The sequence below is a fragment of the Mobula hypostoma genome, chromosome 9 (genome assembly GCF_963921235.1).
Source record: "Mobula hypostoma chromosome 9, sMobHyp1.1, whole genome shotgun sequence".
Classification (NCBI taxonomy): Eukaryota; Metazoa; Chordata; class Chondrichthyes; order Myliobatiformes; family Myliobatidae; genus Mobula; species Mobula hypostoma.
The window spans coordinates 119,959,875-119,983,164 of NC_086105.1; positions in this window are offsets into that span (position 1 = coordinate 119,959,875).

Consider the following 23,290-nt stretch of genomic DNA (forward strand, 5'->3'; position numbering starts at 1 on the left):
ACATTCTTTAAAGTCAATGAGATACTTTGAATGATAATCACATTTATAATTTGGGAATCATAGCAACTAATCTGAACACAGCGAGGTCCTACAGAAGGCAACTGCTGACATATTAAGGGCTCTTTTTCCTTTTTATGGAGAGATAAATATTAGCATGACATCCAGCAATCTCCTTTGCTCCAATGCAGCACAGGGCCTATGGAAGCTGATTGAACGTCCATTTAATGTTTCACCTAAAAGATAATACCTCGAATAGTACAGCACCTCATCAATATCTCACTAACAGCCTGGAATGTTTAAAATGCATGAAGACTATAACTTTATTTTCACAATAACTTGATATGTACTAAAGACTTGGGACAAAATTGAGGCTTGTCCGTTTGTGGCTGAGAATAATTTTAATGGTATGATGAGTTTTAGGTTCAGTCAATTAATCATTGTCACTGATTCCTTCAGGTTTTGATTACTGAAGGACATTGTAGAAAACAAATGTTTAAAAGAGCTTTGTCTTCTTTTCTTTCTTATTTCTATGTAATTTCTCTTTTTTGTGATATGCTCCTTGAAATTTTAGAATCCAATTTATAACATCTGTATTAGACTTTAGCTGGTAAGTAAAATGGGTGAAGGTGATGTTAATTTAGGCTTTTCAGAAATAGTCCTGATGTAATTTATTACAGTTGCATCAATGTTTGTTTCAGCTCATAAATGCATAAACTGATAAATTATAGAAAGTGCTCGCATAGGGAGACAGTCAATTTTATTATACTTCACAGAAATTATGGTAATTTATATGTAAATTAGTGAAGGCTTCCATTTAAAATCAGGTTAAAAGATCTAGAGGACATTCACACAAGTTTAAAAAAAGTAATGAGCCAAATTTAAGGGTTTCCTTTGTCAACGTTTGATAATCACATCTTACATGAGCAAAAGATTGATAGAATCCACATAAAGTCAAAGTAATTCCTTCCCGACAATATATGAATCTTGTCACTCAAATCCTGACTTTCGCAATGCCATTGTGTTCCAGGTCACCATTGATGATCAGCAGCCTTATTAAGACTGAATGATTAGAAACATAGGGTATGCATAACTTATTCAGACAGTGAGTTTGTTCCAACATTTGGTTAGACTGGCTGAAATGTACCTAGCTTCAGATTATCTTGGTTCCATTACCCATAATTTTCTTAAGAAATTACATTTATCTCAGTTATGAACTATTATAATTAAGTGATGGTTTTTTTTTGCACTTGGTCGGAATAAACCATCAATTGGTATTTTGTGCTGGTAGCTGTAGCAGTGTGCACTTCCTAATATCCAAACCTAAAAATTATTGCCACTTAGGAAGGTACGTCAAGGTGATGTTGCACAGCCATTGTTGTCGATGGCCTGCTTCAGAAAATTCCGTATAAAAGGCATTATTGCAATGAATATAATTGAGCTTTGGAGTGAAAATCAATTCAGTGCTTAATTCAGAAGATACATGGAGCTCATGAGTGGGATGGGAAATGGTTAATTTCAATAACATCATTGCAACCTTGACCTTTAAGCAAACTACATGGACTAACAATTTTTTCTCATTTCTAATGTTTCATTTTCAATTATAAACTGACTAAAACTTTAATACTGACGTCACAGAAACAGCTTAATCATCTCAAAGACAGGAAGTAGAACTGTATTATTATATGAACAGTTTGGACAGATAAATAGGACATAGTCAGGCTTATTAGCTGTGAAGACTCCTGGATATTTGTAATGCATATTAATGCACTATTGAGCAATAATGCTGTAAAAAATGATTTTGTCCTCACCTGAAAAGATGAGTGAAGAGTTTGTCACAGCCTAAATGGCCAGATTGATAAAATTGGATGAAAATTATATTACTCCTTGATTTACTACTGTTGATAAACAGCATTTTTGCTTAAAATACAGTTTAATTCTGAGATTCCTTCAGCAAACATAAATTGAAGTTGATACGAAAATGCACATCTGGCTGTGATAAGGTAAGCCTTGATACAATTACAAAAGCATGTTTTATGATTTTCTATCAATATTTCATTTTATTTGCCTTCATTGATCAGAAAAAAAAATCAAATATAGGCTTGATATTAAGCTTGGGAGAGCAGAAAATGGCACTAAATCCGGGCAAACTGGTATAAATATTAGAATCAGAATCAGATTTATCACCACTGACATAAGATTTATTATTTTGTGGCAACAGTAGTGTAGAAAAATAAAATTACTATAAATTACAAAGTAAATGAATAGTGCAAAAAAGGGAATAATGAGGTAGTGTTTATGAGTTCATGGACTACTTCAGACATTTGATTGTGGAGGGGTAGAGTTAAGTGTGGGCCCTTCAGGATCCTGCACCTCCTCCATGATGATAAGTAACAAGAAGAGGACATGTCCTGAATGGTGAGGGTCCTTAATGATGAATGTCATCTTCTTAAGCCACCACCTCTTGAAGATGTTTTCAAGGGTGGGGAGGGTTCTGCAAATGATGCTTCTGGTTGAGCACGTAACCGTCAGCAGCCTTCTTCAATGTAGCACGTTTGAGCCTCCATATCATGTAGTGATGCAACCAGTCAGAAGACGCTCCACCATACATCTGTAGAAATTTGCAGGAGTATGGTAAATTTGCAGGTGTGTAGAGCTGAATGAGGTCCGGAATCAGCCATGATGGAATGGTGGAGCAGACTCAATGGACTGAATAGCCTAATTCTACTCCTAACAACATACATCAAAGTTGCTGGTGAATGCAGCAGGCCAAGCAGCATCTATAGGAAGAGGTGCAGTCGACGTTTCAGGCCGAGACCCTTCGTCAGGACTAACTGAAGGAAGAGTGAGTAAGGGATTTGAAAGCTGGAGGGGGAGGGGGAGAATTCTACTCCTATGTGTTATTGTCTTATACTAAGTCTGCTCAAATTCCTAATGATGTATAAACACTGGCATATCTTATTTGGTGATTGCATCAATGTGTTGGGTCCAGGATAGATTCTCCAAGACGTTGATACCCAGGAACTTGATGCTGCTCACCCATCACTGACCCCTCAATATGAACTGGTATGTGTTATCTTGATTTCGCCTTCCTGCAGTCTACCAACTTCCTTGGTCTTGCTGATATTGAGTCCAAAGTTGTTGTTGCTGCACAAAATTCTTGTGCTAAGCAATTTTTTGTCCAGTGACAACAACATGAACAATTTCTTCCAAAAAATGTATAAATAAGCAAGTTCTAAAATCTGAAGACAAATCATCATGAACTCCATGTTAACAACACCATATGCATCAGAAAGTGGAAAAGGAAATGTGATTGTGTATAATCGTGAAATATACTTAGCATAGAAACTCTTCTTGGGCATCCATCCTGGTACCTGTACGTGGCTGGAAGCACGAGAAGAGTTTATTCGTCATATACGCCAGGAACGCACTAGATCCTTTTTCATATATTTAACATGCAAGGGAAAGGATGACAACCTTTTGTGGGCAGTTTAAATTCCTTTGTGCGCCAACAACAAAAGATGTGTGCGTGTACATACTTGCACACCTTGGAGAGAACATCGGCTGCAACACTATACAATCAGTCATCCTATCTCACTTATGTATGCCTACTCATTGTCATCTTAGACTCTTATCAACAACAAAAGTGTCATCTCTGAATTTAAAAATTGCATTTGACCTTTCCTACCACACAGTCATGAGTTTAGAGATAGTATAACAGTGGGCTAAGCAAGCAAATTCAGAATTCAGAAGTGCAAAGGGGCTTCGGACCCCTAGTGCAGGATTTCCTAAAGGATAACTTGCAGGTTGAATCAGTAGTAAGGAAGGCAAATGCAACGTTTACATTCATTTCGAGAAGGCTTGAATATTAAAGCAAGGATGTAATGCTAAGACTTCATAAGATGTTGGTCAGACAACATTTGGAGTATTATGAGCAATTTTAGGCCCCATAATATAAGAACTGATGTGCTGGGATTGGAGAGGGTCCAGAGGAGGAATGATCCCAGGAATGAAAGGGTTAAGGAATGAGGTGTGTTTGATGGCTCTGGGCCTGTACATACTGGAGTTTAGAACAAGGGGTGACCTCACTGAAGCCTACAGAATATTGAAAGGCCTGGATAGAGTAGAGTGGACATGTAGAGGATGTTTTCAATAGTGGGAGAGTCTAGGACCAGAGGGCACAGACTCAGAATAAAGGATGTCCCTTTAGGACAGAGATGAGGTGGACTTTCTTTAGCCAGAAGTGGTGAATCTGTGGAATTCAGTACTATAGATGTCTGTGGAGGCCAAGCCATTGGGTATATTTACTCTGGAGGTTGAAAGGTTCTTGATTACTAAGGCCATCGAAGATTATGGGGAGAAGGCAGGAAGATGGGGTTGAGAAGGAAAATAAATCAGACCTAATTGAATAGTGGAGCAGACTCAATGGGCAAAATGACCTAATTATGCTCCTATGGTCTTATGTTAAGGAGCTTAGAGGAGTCCATCTCAAAGCTCTCAAAGAACACTGCACAAAAACAGGAATCCATGACTCCTGTTTCAAGAACATTTTGGCAAGCGTTCAGGATCAACTCTTTTGTCCAACAGTTACTGGAGACAGTTACAACTGCAGTAGACATATGGATGGAGCCCACTGAGACGCTAAACTGATTAATGGATCCCCCACACTGCTGCAATTTTGCATTGTAACAAGCCAACAAGTAATAAATTGAAATTCCTGTGGCACGGCGAGTTCCATGGCCTGGGCAAACTGGTATTTACATGGAATGGAGAAGTGCCATTTCTGATATTCTCACAAGACAAAGTGATGCTGCCCTGAGCAGCTATCTGTCCTCGGGGAGTAGAGCTTTACTGCAACTGAGTAAATTGATCTCCGGTGTGAACAAAGAAATAGCAATGTGAGCCAATCTCTCTCTTACAGGACTATAGAAGTTACATTCAGGAGACTGCATCCCAAATGCAAGAGCAGTGTCTTGCACCTTCCGCTTGCACACCTGTTAATTGCAAGGAGAATTCTGTTCTGACTGTAAGACAAGCTGTCTGTAAGGAGAAAAATGAAGAGACCCGAGATCAAGTCAAAGGTCAAAATTGATAGTGTTCCCATATGTACAAGTACATGCATGCACAGGTATAAGAAAAACTTACTTGCATGAGTATTACAGGTATATAGCATTATATAAGCAGCATTCACAAAACATTAATTAAACATAAATCATACACAATTTTTGAAAAAAGAAAATAATTAGAACAATAAAAAACAAAGTCAATTTTAGTGCAAAATGGTCAGAGTGGTTATTGCATTGATTAGATTTGTGCCAATTGGTACTGCAACAAAATAGTTGAAAGGAAGAAGCTGTTCTTTCTTATTTATTTATTGAGATACGGCGTGGAATAGGCCTTTCCAGCCCTTTGAGCGACCCTGTCCAGCAATCCCCCGATTTAATCCCAGCCTAATCACGGGTGCAATTTACAATGACCAATGAAAGCTGGACCCCAAGAAAGGGAGTTTGTGGAGTCCCTCCGAGATGGATTCTTAGAACAGCTTGTACTGGAGCCTCCCAGAGAGAACGCAATTCTAGATTTAGTGTTGTGCAATGAACCGGATTTGATCAGGGACCTCGAGGTAAAGGAGCCATTAGGAGGTAGTGACCATAATGTGATAAGTTTTAATGTACAATTTGAGAGGGAGAAGGGAAACTGGGAAGTGTCAGTATTACAGTTGAACAAAGGGAACTATGGTGCTATGAGGGAGGAGCTGGCCAAAGTTCAATGGAACAATACCCTAGCAGGGATGACAGTGGAACAGCAATGGCAAGTGTTTCTGGGAATAATGCGGAAGGTGCAGGATCAGTTCGTTCCAAAGAGGAAGAAAGATCCTAAGGGGAGTAAGGGGAGGCCGTGGCTGACAAGGGAAGTAATGGACAGTATAAAAATAAAAGAGAAGAAGTATAACATAGCAAAGATGAGTGGGAAGCCGGAGGATTGGGAAACTTCTAAAGAGCAACAGAAGGTAACTAAAAAGGCAGTACGCGGAGAAAAAATGAGGTACGAAGGTAAACTAGCCAAGAATATAAAGGAGGATAGTAAAAGCTTCTTTAGGTATGTGAAAAGGAAAAAAATAGTTAAGACCAAAATTGGGCCCTTGAAGACAGAAGCGGGTGAATTTATTATGGGGGACAAGGAAATGGCAGATGAGTTGAACAGGTACTTTGCATCTGTCTTCACTAGGGAGGACACAAACAATCTCCCAGATGTAATAGTGGCCAAAAGACCTAGGATAATGGATGAATTGAAGGAAATTTATATTAGGCAGGAAATGGTGTTGGATAGGCTGTTGGGTCTGAAGGCTGATAAGTCCCCGGGACTTGATGGTCTGCATCCCAGGGTACTTAAGGAGGTGGCTTTAGAAATCATGGATGCATTGGTAATCATTTTCCAATGTTCTATAGATTCAGGATCAGTTCCTGTGGATTAGAGGGTGGCTAATGTTGTCCCTCTCTTCAAGAAGGGAGGAAGAGAGAAAACAGGGAATTATAGACCAGTTAGCCTGACGTTGGTGGTTGGAAAGATGCTGGAGTCAATTATAAAAGATGAAACTTCGACACATCTGGATAGCAGTAACAGGATTGGTCTGAGTCAGCATGGTTTTACAAAGGGGAAATCGTGCTTGACTAATCTTCTGGAATTTTTTGAGGATGTAACTATGAAAATGGACAAGGGAGAGCCAGTGGATGTAGTGTACCTGGACTTTCAGAAAGCCTTTGATAAAGTCCCACATAGGAGATTAGTGGGTAAAATTAGGGCACATGGTATTGGGGGCAGAGTACTGACATGGATTGAAAATTGGCTGGCTGACAGAAAACAAAGAGTAGCAATTAATGGGTCCCTTTCGGAATGGCAGGCAGTGACCAGTGGGGTACCGCAGGGTTCAGTGCTGGGACCGCAGCTGCTTACAATGTATTTTAATGATTTAGATGAGGGACTTGAAAGTAACATTAGCAAATTTGCTGATGACACAAAGCTGGGAGGCAGTGTGAAATGTGAGGAGGATGTTATGAGAATGCAGGGTGACTTGGACAGGCTGGGTGACTGGGCAAATGCATGGCAGATGCAGTTTAATGTGGATAAGTGTGAGGTTATCCACTTTGGTGGTAAGAACGGGAAGGCAGATTATTATCTAAATGGAGTCAAGTTAGGAAAAGGGGAAACACAATGAGATCTAGGTGTTCTTGTACATCAGTCACTGAAAGCAAGTATGCAAGTACAGCAGGCAGTGAAAAAAGCTAATGGCACGCTGGCCTTCATAACAAGGGGAATTGAGTATAAGAGCAAAGAGGTCCTTCTGCAGCTGTACAGGGCCCTGGTGAGACCACACCTGGAGTACTGTGTGCAGTTTTGGTCTCCAAATTTGAGGAAGGACATTCTTGCTATTGAGGGAGTGCAGCGTAGGTTCACAAGGTTAATTCCTGGGATGGCGAGACTGTCATATGTCGAATGATTGGAGCGACTGGGTTTGTATACACTGAAATTTAGAAGGCTGAGAGGGGATCTTATTGAAACATACAAGGTTATCAAGGGATTGGACACGCTGCAGGCAGGAAGCATGTTCTCGCTGATGGGTGAGTCCAAAACCAAAGGCCACAGTTTAAGAATTAGGGGTAGGCCATTTAGAACGGAGTTGAGGAAAAACTTTTTCACCCAGAGAGTGGTGGATATATGGAATGCTCTGCCCCAGAAGGCTGTGGAGGCCAAGTCTCTGGATGCTTTCAAAAAAGAGATGGATAGAGCTCTTAAAGATAGTGGAATCAAAGGTTAAGGGGATAAGGCAGGAACTGGATACTGATAGTGGATGATCAGCCATGATCACAGTGAATGGCGGTGCTGGCTTGAAGGGCTGAATGGTCTACTCCTGCACCTATTGCCTTTTGTCTATTGTCTATTGTCTATTGAATCTACCAACCAGTACACCTTTGGACTATGAGAGGAAACTCAAGCGCCTGGAGGGAGCCCACACAGTCATGGGGAGAACATATAAGTCCGTTACAGGCAGCAGCAGGAACCCTGGTGGTGTGTCTTCAGGTTTCTGTACCTCTACTTCAAGCACCTCTAGTTCAGAATCTGTCAGCTGGCTCAGTCTTGTTCATTAATGCAGCAGTGGAGTTTTCTAACCACAGCCCAATTGTTGCCATAGCTGCCCAGGCCCACTGTGATCTCTTCCATCAAACCTCCATGTTCTCTCCTTCAACACATTCACCTGTGCCCCAGAGCCAGCAATCCTAGACTATCCCTCTAGAAGGCTGTAGGAATGGGATGAAGTCAAGAGCTTTCATAGCATCACTGAGAGCGATTAATGTTAGCATATTAGCATAGTGCTGACAGCACAGTTCACACAATCATGAAATCCACGCACATGCTTGGATTAGACTGGAGGGCAACCCCTTCCTCTCCCAAGTCACACCAGCTGAAGGCACATCTAGAACTGCATTTTGATGCATCATAGCTTTCTCTACCAAAGGTTCAAAGGCTCATGTTATTATCAAAGCAAACAACTCTGAAGTTCTTCAGTTCTCCAAGTAGCCTTGAAACCACAAAAGAAAAGAAAGGCAGCACAATCACCAACCCTCAAACCCCTCCTCCTGCACAAAAAAAAACAAACCAAATGGATCAGGCACATCAATCCCCAAATCCTTCCTACCACACAAAAAACTGAACAAAACGGGTCAGGCATATCAAGCCCCAAATCCATCTTACCGCACAAAAAAAATCTAACAAAATGGATCAGGCACATTGAGCCCCAAATACCCCTCGCTGCACAAAAAAAGAACAAGATCAGACAAAAAAACATAGAATGTAAAAACTGTAGCACTGAAGAAAAGGTTTAGTAGTATAACTCCACATCCACCTGGTTAACTCTCTCCGCACAGCAGGCTCTCTCCTCTCTGGTAGCATAGCAGAGCGATCAAAAGACAAGCAGTCAGTGCTCACCCTCCGCATTCGCTTCGATACTTCAATCGTCCTCGTCACTTTAGTTGGCGAAAAATGGAAGTTTCAATTGGCAAATTAGAGCCAGACTTCTGCTTGCACCCCGTCCTGCAGCTTGCCCACCACGAGGTTCGTGCATGCTGCTTCCCAGAATCCTCTCCTCGACTGCAAAGCGCTGGAACATCCAAACAATCTCCAAACTTCCACACTCACCTTGATGTTTCAATTGCCCTTGTCGCTTTAACCGGCAAACAATGGAAGCTTTAATTGGCGAAAGGGGGTCAAACATTGGCTTGCGTGTCATCCTGGAGGTTTCTTGCCACGAGGTTCGCTCACACTGCCTCTGCCCCCCAGAGTCTCAGATACTGCAGAGTGCTGAATCACGCAAATGATCGCCAAACAGCAAAACACAGTCCCCAACAGTTCCAGAATCACATTCAAGATGAGAAACTAACGTAAAAGACATAAAACAAGTGAAAAAGATGGTTCCATGGTCTATCCAGAGGTTGTCGACCAAAGGAGCATTGTATGCAGGTGCCATCTTGACCAAAACTCTATGCTGATGTAGCTATCATTCTTAGCGATGCTCTAGAGCTGTGCTGGTGGACTTCACAGGAGACAGGAACAGAGATGAAGAGCGTGACCCTTGTGTCCCAGATTGATTGATTGGCCCAGGAAATGGCATCCACTAGTTTTGTGGTTTACTCTCCTTTGGAATGAATGCATCTCCGGTACTACCAAAAAACATGGCATTGACTATGTGGAACATTAGGGAAAGGCCAGGGTAAATAGTGGAGCTTTATGGACTTCTGGAAAGTCAGTTACTTACATAGGTTGATACCTACTTCACACTACAAATGCAGAATATGAAGTTATTTATCCATAGGCAGAATGTCTTGGAAACCTGCTGCCAGCACCAAGTAATGAAATATAGTGGAGGATGTTTCAACTGATCCTAGTGCAAAGAAATTAAGAGAATATGACCTTGTCCACCAAGAGCACAGTAGCCCAGGTATAAAAGGCATTGTCCAAGCTCTTCAGTTATCTTCATAAAGACAGCCCTTGGGAAACATGAACTTGTGAGGACACTGTTTAGCAGGAAGTCTAGAGTCTTGCTGTGTTTGATTATCTTCTTAATGGGGCATGTGTGTGCTCCAATGCTGAAGTCCCCAAGCCACCCTACATGGCCAGTCATAACCATATCAATTCCTTCAGTAAAAGATTATCATCTGCCAATTTGATGACAGCTGTCCCATCCTATGTGTGTGGGAGTATGCAAAATCAACGGAAGGCATTCACTGGATGACACATCGGATACTGGGTGGTGTTGTGCAGCCTCTTGTGAGCACTAAAGGTCCTCAATTAGGAGACCTGATGTCAGAAGGGAATCCCATTTAAGGTAAGTTCCTCGAATTTCTTAATTCCACCCTCCCTGGCCCTTTCATTCTAGGCTTTCAATAATTACCCACAACTCTTTTTCTCCTGATCAACACCCACCTAAAGCAACTGCTGATCATTCCTGGATTCCTATTTACTCATGCCTATCTCCCAATCAATTGTCAATCCCCAATCACCTTCATCACCTTCTATCCTCCACAGTACTGACTACTTCTCCTTCTAAATCAGGGGTTCCCAACCTTTTGACCAATGCCATTAAGCAGGGTGTCTGTGGACCCCAGGGTGGAAACCCCTGCTCTAAATGTACTGCATTTATTTTTAATCCTTAGAGAATGACAGAAACTCTTGTGAAGTATTTTGTTTTACTTCTTATTAATTTGTTCCAAGGCTCTATGACAGGGTTTCCCAATCTGGGGTCCACAGAATCCTCAGTTAATGGTAAGGCTCCAGGGCATAAAAATGATTGGGAACCCCTGCTCTGCAACACACACAAACTGCAGGAGGAAATCAGCAAGTCAGGTAGCATCTCTGGAGGGGAATAAACAGTCAACATTGCTGAGTTGCTGAGTTCCTCCACCAAGTTCAAGATTTCCAGCATCAGCAGAATCTCCTATAATTTTTCAAAGACATTCTGAGCAAATACCTTGAACTTTGCAGTGATGTCATTAACTCTAAGTGTCTACCTTGTCTAACATGCCTTGTAGCTGATTTCTTATCCATTTGGTATTTCCTAGTTTATGAGTCATGGGCATTCAGTACTCTCTATCTTAGTGAAGAATATTCTCCTTCACTGCATCAAATCTAACATATGTCACTGAATCTTTGCTCTTTGACAGAATATGCCATTTTCCATGAACTTCTACCTTCAGTACAGAGTAAATGTGAATCGCTCTCTTAATGATTAATATATCACATCTGAGAAGGAGTGAATACTCACTTATTAATATTCTACAAATTCCATCATAAATAATAAGGTATTAACAAATAAAAAAATCATCCTTTCTCCAGGTAGTGCCAGTAAAACTGTTAGTCTAACTTGAAAGCTAGAATTAGTCAGAACTGTGCCAAATTGGAATAATATATCATCAGTATCTTTTTCCTCAAGTTGATGAAATCAGGACTTTGGCCCTTCTTAGATGAGAACCATATAACCCATATAATCTATAAGCTATTCTGAGCCATGGCCCATGTCTTCTGAAAAGTATCATTCCAATCATATTAGCTGAAAAGAGAGTGGAAGAGTGAGTTACAACACTGCTCTCAAATGAACAGGTGCTTAATTTATCCAGAATGATTTGATGGGGTTATGTTAAGCAACCCAAAAAGATGGTAATGAAGGAAGGACTGAAGAAAGTGATATAGTAGGGGAATTTAATAGTGGTAATTCTTTGGTGCAGAAAACATAAAAACGCAGAGGTGTTTCAAATGAAAAGATTAGATTAGATTATGAGGACACTCAGTCCTTTTTTATTGTCATTTAGAAATGCATGCATTAAAAAATGATACAATGTTCCTCACAGAAACACAAGACAGACCAAGACTAAAACTGTCAAAAACCATGTAATTATAACATATAGTTACAACAGTGCAAAGCAGTACCGTAATTTCATAACAGCAGACCATGGGCACAGTAAAAAAAAGTCTCAAAGTCCCGATAGCCCCAACATCTCACGCAGATGGTAGAAGGAAGAAACTCTCCCTGCGATGAGCTTCCAGCGCTGCAAACTTGCCGATGGAGCATCCTGGAAGCACCCGACCACAGTCCGACTCTGAGTTTGTCCGAAAATCTCGAGCCTCCGACCAGCCCTTCAACACTGAGCACCGAACACCATCTCTGCCGAGCGCTTCGACCCCAGCCCCAGCCGCCAAGCAACAGGCAAAGCCAAGGATTCGGGGCCTTCCCCTCTGGAGATTTCAGATCACACTGTAGCAGCAGCAGCGAAGCAGGCATTTCAGAAGTTTTACCAGATGCTCCTTCATGCTCTCACACCTGCCTCCATCTTATCAGAATTGTGCACAGCCTCCTACTTGACAGATTACAGATATTCATCACCAGAGAGGCCGCGTGCACTGCATTGCACCGCCATCTTCTCCTCCTCCCAAGCTTGAAACTGTTGGTGATCAAAGAGGCCTGGACATCCTTGTGAGCACAGGCCCAGAGCTATCAAATGCTCCTCATATGTTAATCCTTTCATTCCCAGAATCATTCTTGTGGACCTGCTGTGCACTCTTTCCAATGTCAGCACATCTTTTCTTAGATAAGGGCCAAATGCTGCTCACAATACTCCAAGTACAGTCTGACAATTGCCTTGTTAAAGCCTCAGCATTACACCCTTGCTCTTATACTCTAGTCCACTCAAAATGAATGCTAACATTGCACTTGCCTTCCTCACTACCAGGTCCCTTTGCCTCCCTGACTTTTGAATTTTCTCCCCCTTTGGAAAATAGCCTACACCTTTATTCCTTCCACCAAAGTGCATGCCCATACACTTTCCTATGCTATATTCCATCTGTCACTTCTTTAACCATTTTCCCAATCAGCCTAAGTCCTTTTGCAGCCTCCCTTCTTTCTCAACACTACTCGCCTCTCCACCTATCTTGTATCATCCACAAACTTGTCCACAAGTCCATCAGTTCTGGCTTCCAAGTCAATGACATATAACATGAGAAGAAGCAGTCCCAACATCGGCTCCTGCAGAACACCACTAATCACTGGCAGCCAAGCACAAAAGGCCCTCTTTTCCCACTCTTTGCCTCCTGTTAGTCAGCCAATCTTCTACCATGCTAGTATCTTAGATTATGAAGACACGCAGTCCTCTTTTATTGTCATTTAGTAATGCATGCATTAAGAAATGATACAATATTTCCTCTGGTGTGATATCACAAAACACAGGACAGACCAAGACTGAAAAAACTATCAAAACCACATAATTATAACATATAGTTACAACAGTCCAACAATACCATAACTTGATGAAGAAGTCCATGAACACAGTAAAAAGTTCAAAGTCTCTCAAATATCCCACATCTCACGCAGATGGGAGAAGGAAGAAAAACTCTCCCTGCCATGCCCGACCACAGTCTGAATCTGAGTCATCCGAAAACTTCGAGCCTCCAATCAGCTCTCCAACACCGAGTACTGAGTGCCATCTCTATCTGAATGATCCGACCTCAATCTTGGTCGCCAACAGCAGGCAAAGCCGGGGATTTTGAGGCCTCCCCTCCGAATGATTCCCGATCGCGCAGTAACAACAGCAGTGAACTGGCATTTCAGAAATTTCTCCAGATGTTCCTCTGTGCTTTCACGTCTGTCTCCATCAAATCAGAATTGTCCACGGCCCCTATTTAATGGATACGATATCATTTTTCACCGGAGGGCTGCGCGCGCACGGCGCGCTGCTCTCTCTCCTCCCGCCGTCTTTGCTGTAATACCATGGGCTCTTATCATGTAAAGCAGCTTCATGTCCAGCAGCCTGTCAAAGGCTTTCTGAAACTCCAAATAAGCAACCTCCACTGACTCTCCTTTGTCTATCCTTCTTGTTATTTTCTCAAGGAATTTCAACAGATTTGTCAGGCAACATTTTCCCCTAAAAGAAACCACCTCAGGAAACTACACCCACTTCTGCTCCCAACGCTCAAATTTCTGGTGTACTGCTAATGTCTTTCACGGTGGAGACCGAACCCAAATATTTATTAAGTTGTGGAATTCTCTGAGGAAGGAACAAAACATATTGATAAAGCAGAGCGGTGGATGTGGTGTATATGGATTTCAGTAAGAAATCATATACATAGTTGATTCTTTCAGAAAGTCAGAAGGCATGGGATCCATATTGGCTTGCCTATAGAAGGCAAAGGGTAGTTTTAGATGGAGTGTATTCTGCCTGGAGATTGGTGATCAAATCTGCTCAGTGGTCCTTGCTCTTTATGATTTTAATCAGTTACTTGGATGAGGAAATGGAAAGGTGGATTAGTAAGTTTTCAGATAACATGAAGGATGTGGTATTATGGAGAGTGTAGATGATTGCCGTAGGTTACAACAGGACATTGATAAGATGCAGAACTGGGTGAGAAGTGACAAATGAAGTTCATTCCAGAAAGGTGTGATGTGATACACTTTGGAGGGTCAAAACTGAAGGAAGAATACAGGGTTAATGGCAGGATTCTTAACCATGTGGAGGAACAGAGGATTTTGCAGTTCAAATCCATAGACTCCTCAAAGATGCAGTTGCAGTTAAAAAGGCGAATAATCTGTTAGCCTTCATTAGTCGGAAGATTGAATTCAAGAGCCGCAGTGTAATGTTGCAGCTTTATAAAACTGATTAGGCCACATTGGGATATTATGTTCAGTTCTTGTCACCTAATTATAGGAAATTTATGGAAGCTTTCCAGATGGTGCAGAGGAGATTTACCAGGATGCTGCCTAGATTAGACAGCATGTCTTATGAGGATAGTTGAGAGAGCTAAGGGATTTCCCTTAGAGAGAAAAAAAGATGACAGGTGGCTTGATAAAGGTGTAGAATATGATAAAAGGACTAGATCAAGAGGACAGTAGGAGACTTTTTCCCAGGGCAGAACTGGCTAATAGGAGGGAGCCCAACTTTAAAGTGTTTGGAGGAAAGCATAGGGAGGATGTCAGAGGTAGGTTTTTATACAGAGAGTGTTGAGTGTGGGATTGTACTGCCAGGGATTGTGGTAGGGGCAAATACATTAGGGACATTTAAGAAAATCTTAGATAGACACATGGATGAAAATAAAATGGAGGGCTATGTGGGAGGGTAAAGTTGGATTGATATAGCAGGAGCGAGATATAATAGCTAGTTGAGTGGTGTCTCAGCAACAACCTTGCACTGAACATCAGAAAGATCACACAACTGATTGTGGGTTTCAGAAAGGGTAAGACGAGGGAACACAAGCCAATTCTCATAGAGAGATCAGAAGTGGAGAGAGTGGGCAATTTCAAGTTCCTGGGTGTCAAGGCCTTTGAGGATCCAACATGGTTCAAACATATTGATGCTGCTATAAAGAAGGCAAGACAGCAGCTATATTTTATGAGGAGTTTGAGGAGATTTGGTTTGGCACCAAAGACACTCGAAAACTTCTACAGATTTACCGTGGAGAGCATTCTGACAGGTTGCATCACTGTCTGGTATGGGCGGGGGGTGGGGGGAGGCTACTGCTGCAGATTGAAAGAAGCTACAGAAAGTTATAAAATTAGTCATCTCCATTTTGGGTATTAGCCTCCATAGTATCCAAAACATCTTCAAGGAGCGGTACATGCGAAAGGTGGTGTCCATCATTAAGGGCCCCCATCACTCTGGACATGCTGTCTTCTCATTGTTACCATCAGGAAAGAGGTACAGAAGCCTGAAGTCACACACTCAGTGATTCAGGAACAGCTTCTTCCCCTCTGCCATCCAATTCCTTAATGGACATCGAACACATGAACGCTACCTCACTTCTTTAATATTATTTCTGTTTTTGCACTATTTTTCCAACTATTTAATACATATATATATATATTTTACTGCAATTGATTTGCTATTTTTTTCTATATCATGTATTGCATTGTAATGCTGCCATTAAGTTAACAAGTGTATGCTGGTGATATTAAACCTGATTCTGATTGATCTTAGAATAGGTTAAGGGGTCAGCATAATATCATGAGACAAAAGGCCTGTACAGTGCTGTTTTGTTTATTGAGCATTTATTTCAATGTGGAACAGCCTCTCTCGCCCCAATGAACAGCACCACCCTGCCTCCCACCTATTTAACCCTTGCCTATTCACAGAATAATTTTCAATGATCAATTAATCTACTAACCAGTATGTCTTTGGAATATGGGTGGAAACCGGAACAGCCGGAGGAAACCCACATGTTCAAGGAGAGGAATTACAAACTCCTTACATATGCATCAGAATTGAACTTTGAACTCCAATTCCCCTGCTCTATGATAATGTACACTAACCACTACACCACCATGGCAACCTATTGTTCTGTCTTCCATGTTCTATGTATGCAGATCTTCAACAAAATGAAGTGCAATATCAAGCAGAATGCTTGATTCATAACTACTGTAGAGTAATAGACAATAGACAATAGGTGCAGAAGTAGACCATTCAGCTTTTCGAGCCTGCACCGCCATTCTGAGATCATGGCTGATCTACTATCAATACCCGGTTCCTGCCTTGCCCCATAACCCTTGATTCCTCTATCCATAAGATACCTATCTAGCTCCTTCTTGAAAGCATCCAGAGAATTGGCCTCCACTGCCTTCTGAGGCAGTGCATTCCACACCTCCACAACTCTCTGGGAGAAGAAGTTCCTCCTCAACTCTGTCCTAAATGACCTACCCCTTATTCTTAAACCATGCCATCTGGTACTGGACTCTCCCAGCATCTGGAACATATTTCCTGCCTCTATCTTGTCCAATCCCTTAATAATCTTATATGTCTCAATCAGATCCCCTCTCAATCTCCTTAATTCCAGTGTGTACAAGCCCAGTCCGGACATCCCAGGAATTAACCTAGTGAACCTACGCTGCACCTCCTCCACAGCCAGGATGTCCTTCCTTAACCCTGGAGACCAAAACTGCACACAATACTCCAGGTGTGGTCTCACCAGGGCCCCGTACAAATGCAAAAGGATTTCCTTGCTCTTGTACTCAATTCCCTTTGTAATAAAGGCCAACATTCCATTAGCCTTCTTCACTGCCTGCTGCACTTTCTCATTCACCTTCAGAGACTGATGAACAAGTACTCCTAGATCTCTTTGTATTTCTCCCTTACCTAACTCCACACCATTCAGATAATAATCTGCCTTCCTGTTCTTGTTCCCAAAATGAATTACCTCACACTTATTCACATTAAACGCCATCTGCCAAGTTTCTGCCCACTCACCCAGCCTGTCCAAGTCACCTTGAATTCTCCTAACATCCTCATCACATGTCACACTGCCACCCAGCTTAGTATCATCAGCAAACTTGCTGTTGTTATTCACAATACCTTCCTCTAAATCATTGACGTAAATTGTAAACAGCTGTGGTCCCAATACCGAGCCCTGTGGCACCCCACTAGTCACCACCTGCCATTCCAAGAAACACCCATTCACTGCTACCCTTTGCTTTCTATCTGCCAACCAGTTTTCTATCCATGTCAATATCCTCCCCCCAATGCCATGAGCTCTGATTTTACCCACCAATCTCCTATGTGGTACCTTATCAAATGCCTTCTGAAAGTCAAGGTACACCACATCCACTAGATCTCCCACATCTATCTTCCTGGTTACATCCTCGAAAAACTCCAATAGATTAGTCAAGCATGATTTGCCCTTGGTAAATCCATGCTGGCTCGGCCCAATCCTATCACTGCTATCAAGATATGCCACTATTTCATCTTTAATAATGGACTCTAGCATCTTCCCCACTACTGATGTTAGGCTAACAGGGTGATAGTTCTCTGTTTTCTCCCTCCCTCCTTTCTTAAAAAGTGGGATAACATTAGCCATTCGCCAATCCTCAGGAACTGATCCTGAATCTAAGGAACATTGGAAAATGATCACCAATACATCCACAATTTCCAGAGCTATCTCCTTTTAGTACCCTAGGATGCAGACCATCTGGACCTGGGGATTTGTTAGCCTTCAGTCCCATCAGTCTACTCATCATCGTTTCCTTCCTAATGTCAATCTGTTTCAGTTCCTCTGTTACCCTATGTCCTTGGCCCATCCATACATCTGGGAGATTGCTTGTGTCTTCCTTAGTGAAGACAGATCCAAAGTACTTATTAAATTCGTCTGCCATTTCTCTGTTTCCCATAACAATTTCTCCCAATTCATTCTTCAAGGGCCCAACATTGTTCTTAACTATCTTCCTTCTCTTTACATACCTAAAAAACCTTTTGCTATCCTCCTTTATATTCCTAGCTAGCTTGCGTTCATACCTCATTTTTTCTCCCTGTATTGCCTTTTTAGTTAAGTTCTGTTGCTCCTTAAAAATTTCCCAATCATCCGTCTTCCCACTCACCTTAGCTCTGTTATACTTCTTTTTTAATGCTATGCCATCTCTGACTTCCTTTGTCAACCACTGTGGCCACTTTCCCCTCTTTGAATTCTTCCTTCTCCGGGGGATGAACTGATTTTGCACCTTGTGCATTATTCCCAAGAATACCTGCCATTGCTGTTCCACTGTCTTTTCTGCTAGGATATCCGACCAGTCAACTTTGGCCAGCTCCTCCCTCATGGCTCCATAGTCTCCTTTGTTCAACTGCAATACTGACACTTCTGATCTGCCCTTATCCCTCTCAACTTGCAGATAAAAACTTGTCATATTATGGTCACTACCTTCTAATGGCTCCTTTACTTCAAGATCACTTATCAAATCCTGTTCATTGCACAACACTAAATCCAGAATAGCCTTATCCCTGGTCGGCTCTCGTACAAGCTGCTCCAAAAATGCATCCCGTAGGCACTCTACAAACTCCCTATCCTGGGGTCCAGTACCAACCTGATTTTCCCAGTTCACCTGCATGTTGAAATCCCCCATAACTACTGCGACATTTCCTTTGCCACATTCCATTGTTAACTCTCTATTCAACTTGCACCCAATATCCATGCTACTGTTTGGGGGCCTGTAGATAACACCTATTAGGGTCTTTTTGCCCTTACTGTTGTTCAGTTCTATCCACAATGATTCTACTTCTCCTGATTCTATGTCCCCCCTTGCAAGGGACTGAATCTCATTCCTCACCAACAGGGCCACCCTACCCCCTCTGCCCACCTTTCTGTCCTTTCGATAGCACGTATACCCTTGTACATTCAATTCCCAGGTCTGATCCCCCTGCAGCCATGTCCCCGTTATCCCAACAACGTCATAGTTACCCATTCGCACCTGAGCTTCAAGCTCATCCGCCTTACTTCTGACACTTCGCACATTCAGATATAGAATTTTTAACTCATTTCTCCTCTCTCTGTTTAAATCGCTGCCTATTGTGCATAACCCAGCTCCTCAAACTCTCACTGGGCTATACGTCCCTTGAATTCTGTTGTCCTTCCTAAATTTACTTACTCTTTCTGCACATTTAACTCCATGCTCCGTCAGACCATCCCTCTGCACATGTATCCTCCTTATCACTCGTTCCGCCTCACCTTTCTCTACTTCACACTTAATATTCCGGAACCACGTAGTCCCCACCCGTCCTTTACACTTCATCTCGCTATCCTCTCTCACATTCTGGATCCCTGCCCCCTGCAAATTTAGTTTAAACCCCCCCAAGCAGCACTAGCAAACTTTCCTGCAAAAATGTTAGTACCCCTCCAGTTCAGGTGTAAACCGTCCCGTTGGAACAGATCCCACCTTCCCTGAAACAAAGCCCACCTTCCCTGGAACAAATAATGTTTAACAATGGCAAAGTTAGACAAATAAAAATTGTGGTGTTGTATTATACAAAAGGAATTCCAATGCAAAAGGAAGAAGGTGCAAGAGGATGAATCATCTTTCTTCTGGCTATGGTGCTTTTATTTAAAACTGTATAATAGACAAAATATGGTTGCAGAACAATTTTTGACAATGAAATTCTGTTCTGTGAAGTTAACACAATAAATTACTGATTTTTAATAACTCCTTGCAGTTTTAACAGAAAGATTTCATTGCCGCAGATTGATTAATTTTAAAAACGATCCAAATCATAGCATTCAAATCAACACAACAATTCTTTTTTATTTCATTCTGCCTGTATTTTCATAGATTTATATATTGGAACACTTGCTTTCAAAGTGTTTGAAGGAATGCAAAAGTGGATATCTCCCATGAGATAGGTGTGAACTTGGCCAAGCTAAAAATGCATTTCTCTTCTCTAGCAGAAAGATATTGGATTTAGGCTTTTAACATTTCACACATCAGCAGGTCTCTATAGTATTCTTTCCAGTTTGCTTTCAGCAACATCTGAGCTGTGCTGATCAAAATAATCTATATCACTAAAATGAAGACACACGCCATATTTTCCACATCAGATAGCTATCAATAAACACAAGATCAAATTGACAGCATCAGTCCTTTCCTCCACACTCGCTTTTTTCAGCCCCATCAATACGTTTAAAGTGTTTCAATTAATAAATAAATTACTCCTAGGTTAAAGGCCATTGAGGACTGTAAATTGATTTCACTTTATCACAAAAGGAGAACCTGATACAAAATTAAAATTGAAACAACGCTTTGATCATTAAAAGCTCCATTGAGTCAGATCATTTTAAAAATTATTTGTTAAGATGTCTAATTGTGCTACCAGACGTCCTCCATTCTCCTCTTGGATAATGTAACATTTTTAATTATGTCCTAATGATTAGTTCAATATCTCCGTACATGACCTTAGACTTACATTGAAAAGAATGGAATAATAGAATGGAAATAAATAAAATGAACAATGAAATTTGCATATTTTCACCAAAGCACTAAATTATTATCAGATATCTGAAGTAGGACTTTGTAATTTCTTTCTACATTTTAATCAAATCCATTTACAGATATTCTTCTTGATTTAGTGCATATTTTTCTTGCCTTTCTAAAAGGGTTACTTCCCACCTTCTTTATTCTTTAACATTATACAGCCATCTCTTAATCCTCAATTTTGTTATTTTCCTAAATTAAATTGTTTCAAAAAATCTTTCTCCAAGATAGCACAATCATTATATTTCCTAGGCCAAAAGTAAATGACAAATGAGTCACATTGTCAGTTTCTGTGTTGAGTCCCTACTTTGGATATTTTATGATGTTAGTTTTTTTTTTAAAACTGAAGTTGCTATGAACGGTGAATCATGTTCACAAAGAATTGTCATAAGTTTCTGAAAAAGATCATTTCTGTGAACTTCAACTTCATATGGTCATTTTGAGATTTCTGATAAAGCTTCAGGGTCCTCTGATGAATCTTTCACGTCCAAGGCTGAACTTCAGGACACTCCAATTCCATCCAAGGATTTCAGATTCATTCCTGTTTCCTTGTCTAAATTTCTTTCTTTGATTAATCAGCCCACCTAAATTTTAACCTGGCATCCATTTCCATCACCTGCCTTTGGCCTTATCACTGTTTAAATTCTTCCTTCATTTGGATGCAACTATATGAAAAACTGAAATATTTATTTCAAGCTTGACAGGGCAGAATTTGACAATTATCAATGATTTCCTAATCTCTAACAATCGGATCACTGTATTAATCAAGGCTATCAAATATCTGTCCTGTCAATATCAGGAATGATTTACATTATGTACTCACTTTATAAGGTACACCCGTACACCTGCTCGGTAATGCAAAAATCTAATCAGCCAATGATGTAGCAGCAATTCAATGCATAAAAGCATGCAGACATGGTCAAGAGGTTCAGTTGTTGTTCAACCAAACATCAGAATGGGGAAGAAATGTTATCTAAATGGCTTTAACTGTGGAATGATTGTTGGTGCAAGATGGAATGGCATGAGTATCTCAGAAACTGTTTATCTCCTAGGATCTTCACCCACAAAGGCCTCTAGAGTTTACAGAGATTGGTGCGAAAACCTCAAAATATCCAGGGTCTGGCAGTTCATGAGTAAAAATTCCTTGTTAATGAGAGAGATCGGAGGAGAATAGCCAGGCTGGCTCAAGCTGACAAGAAGGTGATGGTAACTCAAATACCCACGTGTTACAACAGTGGCATGCAGAAGAGCATCTCTGAATGCACAACGTGTCAAACCTTGAAGGGGATGAGCTACATCAGCAGAATGCCATGAACAGACAGAAATATTGTTCGGTGCGTCCTGTTCCACTGTTCCTTCTCCTGTACCTATTAAATGGCCACCGAGTGCATTCACTTCTTTGCAAAACTCTACTGACCTGGTGACGTTCCATATAATGTTTCCAGAAAGTTGCTAAGTGGTAGAAGTAACTGGGAAACTTCCTGATGAAGGGTCTTGGCCCAAAACGTTGACTGTACTATTTTCAATGGATGCAGCCTGGCTTGCTGAGTTCCTCCAGCATTTTGTGTGTGTTGCTTGGATCTCCAGCATCTACAGATTTTCTCTTGATTGTCATTGGACTTTCTATCCAAATAGAGACTTGCCTAACTACATTTACACAGTATTTAAATGTGCAGACCATTTTAAACGACCAGCCAAGTTTCCTGCCTGGGAAGAGTTGCATAAAAATAAACTTTTGTATTTCTTTCATTGATATCTATTCCTTCTGAAATTTGCCATTTTTATGCTCTCCTCTCTGTCTGGATAACTAACCTGCTCCATGAACTCTGGTAATGCCACCTAATAATAGCCCATGGAAAGCCGCAAGACAGCTGACAGCAATTGCAGTGTTCATTGGTAGACATGCCACCTCATCCGGAAGGAAAACTGCAAGACGCTATTCCCAGATCCTAAAAATATACCGATTTGCACTGCTTTCAATTCTCCCAATAGCAATTTATTCTGCATATGAACATTAATATTTAAATAACCCACACTCTACCGGCGGAATGGTATACCTGAATATTAAATTAACAAATTTTGCTATTTTCTAAGTACAATTTCCTAACTTTTAGATATTATCTTCTTGCAATCTGTCAGCATTGTATCACCACTTAGCTGATGACTTGAAAATGTAATGCGCTTGAAGAAGCTGCATACCGATAACAATGACATTTTTCCAATCAAAGGTTTTAACTGAACAGTTCAACAGTTGGATTTTTTGTTAAAGTGTTGACAGCGGGAAAAAAAATGCATCCCTCGTAATACTTGAGGCACAACTCTCCTATTGGACATGTAATTATTTAAAGCCAAGCAGTCCTGAGTATTACCTGCAGGGCTAGATTTAATGAGGATACAGAATACAACACTCCCAGGATTGAAAATGGAACGGATGGCTATTCAAGCATTGCCACTCACTAATGCACCTACTCATAT